At 43.2% G+C, this 13,961-nt stretch overlaps 1 pseudogene; it reads right to left on the minus strand.

Moving 5' to 3' along the window:
- Positions 1–4,647: 4,647 nt before the first annotated feature.
- LOC103731991 lies at positions 4,648–8,378 on the minus strand (annotated as a pseudogene).
- Between the last annotated feature and the right edge of the window lie 5,583 nt (positions 8,379–13,961).

The following is a 13,961-nucleotide window of genomic DNA, read 5'->3' on the forward strand; positions in this document are numbered from 1 at the left end:
AAAGTCCTTCAAGAAATTGTCCTTGACTTTAAGCTGCTTTCAAGGCTAGCACAGGGGCTCGGAATGGGATGAGGGCAGTTTAGACTATACATGTGAAGGCTGAGGTTAAACAGTGACTCCTGCTTATTGATAAAGACCAACTCCATGTGGTACCTGAAGAGCAAAGTGATATTTCTCCTCTTTTCCCCACATAAATCTTCCCTGTGCAGTGTTCTCTGACACCTCAAGGCCTGTCAAGGCGTTGGCCCCGAACTCACTGAAACCACAGTAGATTGCCAAATTTCACAGATGTTGCACTGACTGCTTTATGCTTTGCAATATCCCAAAGCTATTCTCAAGTGATACTCATCCATTCACCAAGTTAATGCTTAAGAAGAACAGCCTACAAAGGGCAGCAGCTCGAGAAGATGGGGAGAGGAAAACCTGCCTCCCATGTGAGTGGATGAACAAAATCCATCAATAGATTGTGATGTTCCCCATAGAGTAAGGTTCAGAAAAGGGAAGAGGAATGCCGCAGTCCAGGGGGAAAAACCTAAGGACCACAGTGTTTATTTATGGACACAGTGTGTTTATGTTTCTCTGCAGAGCTGTGAGACACCCCCTCCAAGGGCTCAGGAATGCTCCTGCCGACCCCAAGCTGATATGAAGATATAATTGGACCAAAATGAACTTTTGTAGAAATACCTCTCAATTCCACAGTTAAGAAAGATCTGTTCTCAGAGCAAGAAGAGTTTGACTATAGAGAATGGGCAATAGCACCAAAGCTATAGAAATTGAATAACAATTTCTATTCCCAATCTGCTTTAACCTGTATCACTTCATTAATGTTCACAAAAGTCTAAAGGGCGACAGTATCAGTATTTCTTTAAAAAAAAAAAAGACAGGTTAAAGGATGTTTCTGGCAGTCAGTCAATGTAGTGTCAGATCTAGGATTAATAGAGCTCCATACCTTTCCAGGGTTACAAGGTATTGTATATTTTGTGCATTATTATATCTAATCCTCATCTGATCATGCAAGAGTGTTTTTATTATTTTCATTTTAAAAGGGAAAAAATTAGACTCAGGGTGTAAGCAACAGCCTAGAGGTCACAACTTATTCAGTAAATTTTAGCTCTCACCTCTTGCTAAGCAATAGGTTTCTAGGATGTTGTCCAAGTTTTCTGTTGCTGTAATAAGACACTGACCTAAACCAACTTGGGGAAGAAAGGGTTTATTTATTTCATCTCACAGATTACAATCCATCATTGAGGGAAGCTAAGGCAGGAATTCAAGGCAGAAACTTGGAGGCAGGCACTGAAGCAGAGACATGGAGCAATGCCGCTTACTGACTTTCCTCTGGCCTGTGCTCAGCTACTTCCTATACAGACCAGTCCCACCTGCCTAGGGATGGCACCACCCATGGTGGGCTGGTCCCTCTTACATCAGTTAGCAATGGAGAAAATGCTCTGCCAACATGCCCACAGGCCAGTCTGATGGTGGAAACTCAAGTGAGGGTCTCTCTTCCAGGTGTGTCAAATTGACAACCGAGACTAGCTATCAGATGCCAGGTGGAGTAAGTGCAATCCAGAAAAAGAAATTGCCTAAAGGTCTCAGCTGCCTAAAGGTCTCAGCCAAAGCAATTCATGTTTCAAAGAGAAAAAAAAGGCTGAAACATTATAGTTTGGTGAACCATGAGCTTTCGGTACTAACAGGCTGAATTCCATGTAGAAATGAGGGGCGAGGGGTAGGTTGTAGTCATAGCTTGGAAGGACTGCAGATGCATGCAGCTTATTTTATTAATTAAGCAGGCCTTGTTGGTAATTTAGTTGCTAGGGGCCAGAGCTCCCAGGAAATGCACGCCATGGCAGAGACATTCAAAGGGAATCTTCAGGAGATTTTTATGTAAAGCAGCTGGAAAATTCAGGAGGTGGGAGGTGGAATGTAGCTGATTGTCTCAGCTATTGGCAGAGTTACTTAACAGTGACTTTTATGACTGGTACTAGGGATATATAAAGTCATTGTAATGAAAACAAACAAACAGCCCTTCTTTTCCACTTTACAAGAACCCTGGCCTGCCTCGGGACCCACCACCCCCACTTTCCCACATAAGGTCTAGTGGGCCAGGCAGGCTTGCCAGCATGCCGTGTGCACCAAGTTCCTGCCTGTCCCAGCTGCTGTAGCCACCTCTCCTTGCCAAGCTGCTGATGCTGCTGAGGCCTGAAGTCCCCCTCCAGCTGGAGGCTGCCCTGGCTGACCCTCAGCTGCCCTGTCCCTGTCCTGCTCTGGAGACTAGCCTCGGGGGCAATCCTGTCTTTAACACCACCGCCTTCTCTTCCAGGGGTCACAGGAGACTGAGTCCTGAGCTCACCATGTCTTACAGAGATTTTAATGAAACAGCTTTTCTATTTATTTGTGTTGCTGCCTGTTGCCTGGGGCCACTGCATCAGTCCCCAGGAGGGGAAGCTGAGGGTTGGGGGAGGGGACTCACACATATAGCATGCTTTCTTCCTGGTCCTCTAGCCCCAATACTGACCCTGACCTGCACCAGTCCTGTATCCTTTCACAGTTACCTCAAATTTATCGAAATGCTGGGGTATGAATAGTTTGGTTTTGCCTTGCAAGCCTCACTAAAAGTAAATAGATTTTTCCCAAACACTGGGGATTCCACCAGAAGGAAAACAAAGGTCAGTCAGGCATATGGAATCTGATTAACATGAAGCCAGTATACACACCCCTGGGTTGAGGCTTTCCCACATTCCCGGCCCTCAGGCTACAGCAGCTGTGTTAGCAGGTGCGAGAAGCTTGTTGAGGTGCCCAGGGAAGCAGCTCCCACCTGGTTTGCCAGTCTGCTCACCTACTGAAGTTGTTTAAATCCTGTACTTTGTAAGATTGAAGCTACTGCTTGAATTAAAAGGAAAGGGAACCAGGTGGATCCCTTGGCAGACAAGGCAAGAGGATCAAGAGTTCCAGACCAACTTGGGCCATACAGCAAGTTCCAGCCTCAGTCATATAGTGGAAACCCTGTCTAAAAACAAAACAAAAACTAAGTTGGATGTGGCGACACACACCTTTAATCCTAGCACTTGAAAGGTAGAGGCAGAAGATGGATCTCTGTGAATTCAAGGCTTTTACATAGTGAGACCCTATCTCAAAACAAAAACAACAACCGAAAACTAAACAAATAAATAAATGGAAAGAAAGATTACATTAGCGTAAAAGAGAAAAAAAAATGTGATTAAAATGCTGGGGTATGAATAGTTTGGTTTTGCCTTGCAAGCCTCACTAAAAGTAAATAGATTTTTCCCAAACACTGGGGATTCCACCAGAAGGAAAACAAAGGTCAGTCAGGCATATGGAATCTGATTAACATGAAGCCAGTATACACACCCCTGGGTTGAGGCTTTCCCACATTCCCGGCCCTCAGGCTACAGCAGCTGTGTTAGCAGGTGCGAGAAGCTTGTTGAGGTGCCCAGGGAAGCAGCTCCCACCTGGTTTGCCAGTCTGCTCACCTACTGAAGTTGTTTAAATCCTGTACTTTGTAAGATTGAAGCTACTGCTTGAATTAAAAGGAAAGGGAACCAGGTGGATCCCTTGGCAGACAAGGCAAGAGGATCAAGAGTTCCAGACCAACTTGGGCCATACAGCAAGTTCCAGCCTCAGTCATATAGTGGAAACCCTGTCTAAAAACAAAACAAAAACTAAGTTGGATGTGGCGACACACACCTTTAATCCTAGCACTTGAAAGGTAGAGGCAGAAGATGGATCTCTGTGAATTCAAGGCTTTTACATAGTGAGACCCTATCTCAAAACAAAAACAACAACCGAAAACTAAACAAATAAATAAATGGAAAGAAAGATTACATTAGCGTAAAAGAGAAAAAAAAATGTGATTTTTAAAAAGGTTTGCTGGGCTGGGAATATAGTTCAGTGGTTGTGTTTGCCCAGCACACAAGAGGCCCTAGGTTCCTTCCCCGGGATACAGGAAGGAGGTCTGGGGGTGGGGGACATTTGCTGAGATGTAACTTCTGTATGATACCTCACCCTTTTCAGTGTGCAACATGGCAACAGATGTCCATGTGCAATGTCCACAATGAAGTCTCCAGCCCCTTTCCTGCTAAAGGTTCCCTGTGTCCCCTCCCAATGAGCTTCCCTCTCCACCTCTACTCCCAACCCCTCCACCTCCACTCCCAACCCCTCCACCTCCACTCCCAACCCCTGGAGACCTCTAATCTACTTTCTGATCCTGCAGCTTGGCTGTCTCTAGATCACTGAGTGAACTTTGGAATCAGTTTCATTTCAGCCAGTGCAAGGTCCTTGAGATCTACGCCTGTGTTGTTGCCTGTACCAGTATCAATATTGCCTTAATTTTTTTTTTTTTTTTTTTTTTTTTTTTTTTTTTTTTTTTTCCTGCTGTCCTGGAACTCACTATGTAGACCAGGCTGGCCTCGAACTCACAAAGATCTGCCATTCCCTGCTGTCCTGGAACTCACTATGTAGACCAGGCTGGCCTCGAACTCACAAAGATCTGCCTGTCTCTGCCTCCCAAGTGCTGGGATTAAAGGCGTGCACCACCATGCCCAGCTATATTCCCTTAACTTTTAAAAGTTATACTGTATTTTATATTTCTATATTAACAGGAGATCTTGAGAGAGACAAGAAAGGAAAGGTTTAGCTGGGTATAGAGAAAGACAACCAATGAATTAAATGTCTTGTAAGCATTCTTGCATAGAACATTTGAAAATTGTCTTTATCATCAATATATTTGAAAACAGTAATAAAGTTGCTAATTTGCCCTTTACTTCATTCGTTCTCGGCTACCCCTTTCCCTGACTTCCTTAGCAAGTTATCACAGTACTTAGCAAGCAGTCCAGGTGCATTGCAAGCAGACTGGGCTCTCCATAATTTGCAGCTGAAGTAAGGGCCCTATCTAAAGTGCACATAAAATGCTGATCACCGTTCAGAGCATTGCTGACAAGCTGGACAAATTTATCATGTTCTTCCAAAATGGATTCCACAAAGAGTATTGGCATGTTTTCCTGAGTGAGGTTGCTAGCTGTTTGTGCTAAGGCTTTCACTGTGGATGGGATTTTGTAGCTCTTGGGTCATATGAGGTAAATTAGCAAACACAGCATGAGTAAGATGTACACACTTCCTTGTCAATCTTCTATTGCTGAGTGATATTATGACATTCTGCATGTAGGAACCATAAGTGGTTTGCTACCATTTGTTGCTGACATTCACGAATCATTTTAGTATATGAACTTGGATATAAATATCCTTGATATCAAATTTCTTCATTGTTTAGTCGACCTAGAACCTTTCCCATATATTGGGAGCAATTTGATCCTTGTAATAAAGTTGAAGCTTCTTACTTGAAATATTCTCTCCCTCCAGTCAGAAAGGGAAATGCAAAGATTTCCTGATACAACTTTAAAGGACTTTTTTTCTTAGATGTTTAATAGGAAACAAAGGCATAACAGCTCCATGGATTGCTGTCTGCTTTGGGTCTTCTTTACTATATCACTTTCAATTTTTCAGAGCAGCTTTGAGATAAGGATGTTCTGAAGGGGTCCGTTCATTTCCTCCACATACCTAATGCTGACTCTTCTCGTTCCATTCATTTCTACACTACACGGCTATATTGCAGACTGGCTTCCATCAGTTCATTCTTTTTAATAAATTGGTATTGAGATACCTATATAAGTAATCCCTAAGCCTGCACCCTTGCTATATTCTTCCTGATGTCTATGATACACAGCAAGTGCCTGTTCTTCAGACTCCATTGTTGTTTCAGTATGAAGTCTTTCTCAAAGCAATTCAGGATAGACCACACATAAAGCATAGACATCTGAGAAACGGTCCTTCCATGTAGCCTCCCTATATATTCCAACATAACAACTGCTTTGATTGTAGTTAGGAGCTTGTTCCATGTCTCATCTAAATCTACTACTCTTGACCTCAAAGACACTCTTCTAGAGTTGTCACTCAAAGTCTAGAGTTGAAACAATTTTTTCAGATCCATAGTCCAGAGGTGAAGTCCTTCCTCTAGTCAAAGGGTTTTGTTTTGTTTTTAGAGACAGGGTCAGACTCTGTATCCCCAGCTGGACTGGAACTCACTAGCTTGACCATCCCAGACTGGTCTTGATCTCGCAGTGATCTGCCTACCTCTGCCTCCAGAGTATTTGGATTAAAGGTGTGCACCACCATGACTGGCCCCAAGCCACAACTTTTATAACTACTCACCAGGAGATGGGTTTTTAGATTGTTTCTAGTGTTTAGCTATCAAGAACAGAGTTGATAATCAGCTTTTGTGAGGATAAATTCTTGTGAGGATATTTGTCTTCATTTATTTTGGGTAAATATCCCAAAGTAGGATTGCTGGGTCACTTGACAGGTATATGATGGGGGGAGGGGTTGAAGAAGAGGAAAATTTCAGAATGTTGCTGGGTAGTTTAAACAGTAAAATATCAGGATGGCAAGTTTCAAGAAAAGCTTGTCCAGCTCTGGGCCCCCTCTTGGCTTTACAGAGTCTCTGGGCCACGTTTCCAGTTACTAATGGATACCTATTCATGGCTCAGTTGGTCTAGATACAAAGGACAGGGCAGATACCCACTGAATTAGCAGGTGCCTCTACCATTTAACAATGCGTATGTGTGGCCCTGGAGGAGCGCTTAAACTCACTGTACTTTTGTTTTCTTTGTATAAAGTGAACATTGTAATTGTGCCTACCTTACAGAAACACTGTGAGGATTTTTTTATAGCACACAAGAGTGTATAGCAATGCCTAGCACACAGGAAACACTCAATTCATATTACCTGTGTGTAGTGTAGCACAAAACCAGAACCAAGACTTCAGGTAAAAGAGATTATGGCAGAGTTAATTTGTCCTCCTACAAAGCTCTGCTATTCTGAATTAAATATGCTGACCAGATGACATGAGGAACATATTTCTTTATTCATCACCTTTTTAAAAATTTTTATTTTATGTGTGTGCGTGTATTGCCTGCATGTAGGTAAGTGCATCCGTGTCATGCAAAGCCTGCAGAGGACAGAAGAGGCTGTCGGATCCCCTGGAACTGGAGTTATGGACAGTTGTTCGCTGCCATGTGGGTGCTGGGATTCGAACCTGGGTCTTCTGCAAGAACAACCAGTGTTCTTAACCACTGAGCCATCTCTCCAGCCCTAATTCATCACTTATTTATTGAATGTCTGCTATGTGCCAGGTAAAGATGCCCCTGTCTCTATTCTTGCAGAACTTCTAGAAGAAGAGGCAGGCAGAATGAATGGTGTGTGTCATATACAAACGCTAATAAGGAAAGGTCTGAAAAATGGTTCAAAAAGCATCCATAGGGATAGTCCTGCTACTAGGTCTCCAATCCTACCTTGCATTATCAGTACATAAGTACTGCCCCTCACTGAGTCTAATTTTAGCCCAGTTATTGATTCTGATTCAAGGGAAGCAAAAGCCAGACCCTCCTGACTTCCTTCAGTGGCAAAAAACCATTCCTTCCCAAATTTGCTGTTCATTTGCAAACATTTGCCTGGTGCCATTTAGAATCATACTCTGTCCAAGGCATGGAGGGCATGTACAACAGGAATAAGATGCTGCTCCAGTCATGGAGTCTACAGCATCATGGGGACAAAAGCGGCATAAATGCAGTGACAGCTCTGCTTCCTGCTGTAATATTCTGATATCATGAAACTTTGATGAGTTTAGCTAAGCACCATGTCTGCTGGCCTAGATTACCAATGTGATGACGCCACAGGGACCCATGGGGCAAGCTGGCTTTTTTGGCTGAATGAGGCCAACAAAACCCTGGGCCTGCTGTGCACTGGGGGTCATAAAATAGGTTAAAGCCTCCTGAGGAGGGGCCTGTGGAGTAGCAAGAGACAAGCTGAGTCCCTCCCTGAAGCCAGATGGTGCTTGCCAGAGAGCTGTGGAAGAAACTGACTGTGGGCAGGCAGAGCACTGCTGGGGTGATGTGTATCCTGTCTCGGGGAAATAACAACTGCTTCTGAAAAGGGGAAAGGTACTGGCTGTTGAAAAGCCAACACTGACCTGAGGGGCCTTCAATGGGGTGCATGGCGACTGACATCTTGGATGCCTCATGAGTCCCAGTCAGGTCCAGCCACAGGCTGTGAGGGAAGAGCAGAGGAGCCAGCATAGTCTGTGGTCCCACCTCAGTTCTCACTTCGGTTTCAACTGCTCTCACTAAATTTCTGAGTGTTGGTGTGTGATGGGCTATCAAGATGACAATATCTGCTTTGTTTGTGCTTCTGCGCTCCAAATTCCTTTGGGAACCTGGTTTCCTCCACCTCAGTAAGATGACTCTTTGGATTCCCACTATGATTTCTACCTTTCTAGTCAAGAGAAAGTCATGTGGTCTAGGCTCAATCATTTCACTACTTTCTCTCCATGGCGACAATCATGGGACATGAGTTGGACTAACTATAGACTTCTACATCGGCTTTTTAATTTGGGACTATAGGTGTGGTGACTCTGTGATGAGCTACTATACCGAACTGTATTTCTCAATGTAAAACATAGTTTCTAGTGTGTTTTCAGAAATGTTATTTCCTTTCAGAAGGCCTGGAGGACAGCAGGGGAGTCAGCTGTAGCACACACATCTTCTCTCAGATGTTCACTGGACAAGTATGATGGAAAGCACCATCAGCTGACTTTAGGTTAGAGAGACCATTTCCACTTGGTCTATCTTTATCAGCTGCAGGGGCTTAAAAGAAGGCTTCAGACTCCCCAGAATACTAGCTCTCAGTCGTGCCTGAGTCCCATCCTGCCTGGATCTTCCCTTCCTGAAGCCTGCCTGGGAATGGATTTGACTTGCTCAGTCAGCTAGTTCCTCATGATAAATTCTAAGGGACTGTGTATGAGCATGAGCGTGTGTGTGTGGGTGTGTGTGGGTGTCTATGTCTGTAGGTGCCCATCCTTGTGTTTGTACGTGTTTATTTATGTCTGCAGGTGTACATCCTGTGTTTCTGTGTGCATCCATGCATGTAGGTACGCATGTTTTTGTCTGTGTCTGTGAGTTTGTGCCCATGCCTGTAGGTGTGCTTCTTCTGTCTGTGTGTCCATGTGTGTAGATGTGCATCTTGTGTCTGTGCCCATGCCTATAAGTGTGCATCCTGTGTTTCTGTGTGTCCCTGTGTGTAGGTATATATTCTTATGTCTCTGTGTGTTTGTGTGTCTGTGTGTGTCCATGCATGTAGGTATGCATCCTGTTTTCCTGGTTGAATCACAATGGATACAGGGTCTCACCTTAGGGTTATCTCTATTCCATTTTCACATTATACTAGAACTTCTGAATTTCACCTAGGCTCATTACCATCCAGAGGCACAAAAAGAGAAATAAACACATCTATCCGTGGAAAGATTTGTGCATGAATATTTGTAGCAGATTTTTTTTCAAAATAGCTAATAACTGTAAAGAATGCAGTCATTTGTCAGAATGGATACACAAGCTGGTACATCTGTAGAATGGAATATTACTCCACAAAAAAATAGAAACATATTACTAATTCACAAAGCAACATGAGTCTTAAAAGCATTTTTCTATGTGAATGAAGTCAATCACAAAAGGTCACACATTTCAGAGTTGGAGAGATAGGTCAGTGGTTAAGAGCTCTGGCTGCTCTTGCAGAGGATCTGGATTCAGTTCCCAGTACCCTCATGGTGGCTAACAACTGACCATAACTCCCATTTCATGGGATACAACACCCTCATCTGGCCTCCACAGGCGTTGCATGCACAGGTGCACTTACATCCATGCAAGTGAAACACTCATACACATAAAAATAAATAAAAATTTAAAAGTCACATATAACAGCCTGTCTCAAAAAAAAAACAAAAATAAAAAGTCACATATATCAAATAATATATTTGATGAAGTGCATGAACTCCAAATATTTATATAACCCTTACAACTAAAAAATAAAGATATGTAACCGCATTAGTTACTTTTCTGTTGCTGTGATAAAATACCATAACCAAGGCAACTTATAGAAGGAAGAGTTTATTTGGCTTATGGTTCCAGAAGGATGAATCCCTCTGGGGAGAGGTGGGGAGCATGGCAGGTGGAGCAGGAAGCTGAGAGTTCATGTCTTCAATGACAAACATGAAGCAGAGAGAGCAAAACGGAGGTGGCCAGGCTAGGAACTCTCAAAGCTCATCTTCAGTGACACTCTTCCTCCAGTGAGGCTCCACTTCCTAAAGAGTCTATGACCTCCTAAACAGTGCCACTAACTGGGGACAATATGTGAGCCTTTGGGGATGTTTCCCATTCAAACACTACAGTCACATAACAAAAAAATCTCTGGGCAAGGAATCTGAATAGATATTTTTCTAAGGAAGATATATAAATGACCAGGAACCACCTAAAAAGACGATCAACATCAAAACCACAATGAGATACTACTCCACACCCACTAGGGAGGCTAAAACATTAAAAGGAAAAAACCAGACAAAGATAGGTATGGATAGATGTGAAGAAACTGGAACCTTTATACATTATTAGTGAGGTGCCAAATGGTATAGGGCCTTTGGAAAACAGTTTGATAATTCTTCAAATATTATGTTTCAGCAATTCCATTCTTTATTCCTCAGGTGTGTGTGCGTGTGTCTGTGGGTCTGCATCTGTGTATCTGTATGTGTGTGTGTGTGTACATGTGTGTGTACATTTATCCAAGAGAAATGCAAGCACACATCTACACAAAAACTGTCATGCAACTATTTATGGCAGTATTTATTCATGGAAGCCAAGAAGTGGACACTACCCAAATATATTAGTTTGCTTCTCTATTGCTGTGCTAAAACATTCTGACCAAAACAGCTTCAGAGGAAAGGGTTCATTGCACCTTACACTTCCAAGTGACAGTCTATCTTTAATGGAAGTCAGGCAGGAACTCAGGGCAGTAATGTGGAAGAGGTAGGAACTAAAGTGTGGCCCACAGAGGAATGGTGTTTACTGGCTTGCTCCTCTGGCCTGTGCTTAGCCTGCTTTCTTATACAACCCAGTACCATCTGCCCAGGGGAGGGACTGTTTACAGTGGGTTGGACCATTCCACATCACTCAAGAACATGCCTCACAGACATGCCCACTGCCAATCTGATAGAGGAAATTTCCCAATTGACGTTCCCTCTTCCCAGGTGTGTCTAGTTGACAACCAAAGCCAACCTTGACACCAAATGTTCATCAACTGATGAATACACAATTGGAATGAGCTATTCGGATTTATCTATTCAATGGACCATAACAGAAATACAGCACCAAGTTATGCTACAACATGAATGAACTTGGAAAACATTATGCTGAGTAAGAGTACATTGCTATACATTCAGACAAGGAAAACTCATGGAGATCAATGGTAGACCAGTGGTCTTCAGGGTTTAGAGAGAGGGAGAACAGAGAATGACTACTAATACACAGAGGGTGCTATGGTTTCATGGACTGTCTCCCTCAGGCTTGATTTCCAGATGGTGGTGCTATTCAGAGAGGTATTGAAAACTTTAGTTGATGGGACCTTGCTGGAGAAAGTAGATCATTGGGAAATATCCTTAGAGGCTGTAACTTGTCCTGGTCCCTTCCAACCTTATACTTTCTGTTTCCTGACGGCCACAGGATGAGCAGCTTTGCTGCTATTCCATGCCCTTTCCCAGAAACAACAGAACTAGACAACCATGGACTGAAACCTTAAGCCAAAACAAATATTTCCTTTCTTAAGTGGATTTCCTCAGTTATTTGTCACAGTGACAGAAAACTCTGATTAATATACATAGCCTTTTGTGAATAATATAAACATCCTGAAAGTAAATAATACTTATATTTAATACCACTTTTTAGACAGGGTTTCTTTATGCAGCCCAGGCAGGCTACAATCTCCAGATCCTTCTACCTTCGCCTTCTGAGTAGCTTGAATTGCAGACGCTCTATCACATCCATGTTGAAAGGCCTATTTAAATCAAGTTCTATTTAAATATTTAGATACATGTTATGTTTAATTTTTAAAGGATCTTAAAGGATCTCTCTCTCTCTCTCTCTCTCTCTCTCTCTCTCTCTCTCTCTCTCTCTCTCAAAATTTTAAAAAGGAAACAATGGAATCCTGGCAAGGGAGAATCCTTTTTAAGGCAGGAGGAGAAAGGGAGGTTCTTAGCCAAGAAGAAATGGTGAAAGTGGGTAGTCCTTTATACTGCCAAGGACAAAGGACTTCTAGAAGGGGTAAGCCGGCAGGTACTTCATGCTAAGTGGCCAGGGAAGACCCATACACAAGGGCATGAGTCATCTAGGTCATGATGGTCCCTGAGAACTGTGCTGGAAATCCTATACTACTGGAACTCATTGAGACGGGAGGAAGGGAAACCTTGAAGAAATAGGATTGACCAGCTCTTTAGACAAAGCTGAGTGTATGTTTGGGGCAACAGGTCTCCCAGAGCAAGCAGGGTAGAATGTGGCTTACAGCATGACAGGGTATTGCAGTTTGAATGAAGAGGAGGGACCAAGTCCTTTTCCAAGCTATGAGGCATTTCTTTCTCTGGTAAGCATTGATAAAGACATCTTTACTCTTATATGTCTTAAAGCTTAGTTTCTCTGGCTTGGGGTGATAACAATTGTAACTGATTTATTGGGAGAATAACTAATTGGATAGATGTATGAAATGCCCTGAGTCCTCTTAATAACTATCCTCAGTGGTTTCCCACTTGAATCCTCATTTCTCCTTCTCTACCAAATGTCTTCATCATAGCTTTTTGGGCCTGAGTACATAAATCTCCATCATTCTCCATTACTGATCTCATTTGGGTTTTTCAATCTCAGTCAGTCTTTACAATTAAAATGTCCTCACTCTTGGACTGGAGAACAGACTGCCTTGAGTACAAGACAGGTTGTATCTGGCTCTGAGACCCCTTCCTCTCTCTATAAAAGCATGCCCCACTGCTGAGGCAGGATAGAGGAAATACCTCTGCTGGTGACCTCATCTGAGAAGGTAGCTTCCATAGAAACAGTATGAGGCTATCTTTCCTGAGTGCTGGCCATTTTTACATCTATTGCTGGGTACCATCCAACCCTATCAGCAAAGCCCAAGAGGGTCATCCCATCGACCCTGAAGTACCCCTGGCTCTAATGCCTTTGATAACCTTTGTTCTCCCTCATAGTAACAAAAACCACTGGACTCCTCTTCCACCACTTCTGAGGGCCAGGAAGTTTCATTTCGTGTCCTTGGTTGGGCTTCCTTTGAAGTAGGGTCACAAGATTAAAATATGGGGTCCCCGGTTAAATTTGTATTTCAGAAAACAAGGAATAACTGTAACGTCTCAATTATTGCATGAGACACTCATATTACAAAATTATTCCTTTTTTATTTTAAATTCAAATTTATCTGAGCATCCTAAACTTGTATTTGCTAAATCTGGCAACTGTACCAAGATTGATACTCTGGGATGGAGACTTGAAAGTAGGAAGCTTATTGGTAGATGAACTCTGAATCTACACCTGTCAGGACATTACATCATGGACTGGGGCAAGAGGGAAGGTGACTCGCAATGTAATCGCAACAAAGGCTCCAGCCTATCCCCTAGGGAGCCCTGGTATCAGCACTGGATGACCCTTGAGAGCTACTCCATATTGAAGGAGGGCTTTGGGGCTTTAAAGCCAACATTGACCAGTCACTGGGTGCGGGCTGATCCCAGAAGGAAGTAGGATGTGGGACAAGGTAGCACCCTTCAGCAAGGGCAAGGGAAAGGGTAAGGGCAAGGCTGACAGTGGCCAGTATCTCTAGCACATGTAAGTCATACTTCCATTAAGTGGAGCCTACCCCACAGTCAGATGCATTAGAAGGTGGGGCTGGAGAATGTGAGTCATCCTCAGGATGAGGGGCAAAAGGTCAGAGCAGAAAGGAAGTGGATGGCAGTAGACTAGGCTAGAATAGTGGAGGCAATGGTTCTGTTTCAGCAAAGTCCTGTTATCAGTTACTTG

The sequence above is a fragment of the Nannospalax galili genome, unplaced genomic scaffold (assembly GCF_000622305.1).
Source record: "Nannospalax galili isolate Female #2095 unplaced genomic scaffold, S.galili_v1.0 scaffold1354, whole genome shotgun sequence".
NCBI lineage: Eukaryota > Metazoa > Chordata > Mammalia > Rodentia > Spalacidae > Nannospalax > Nannospalax galili.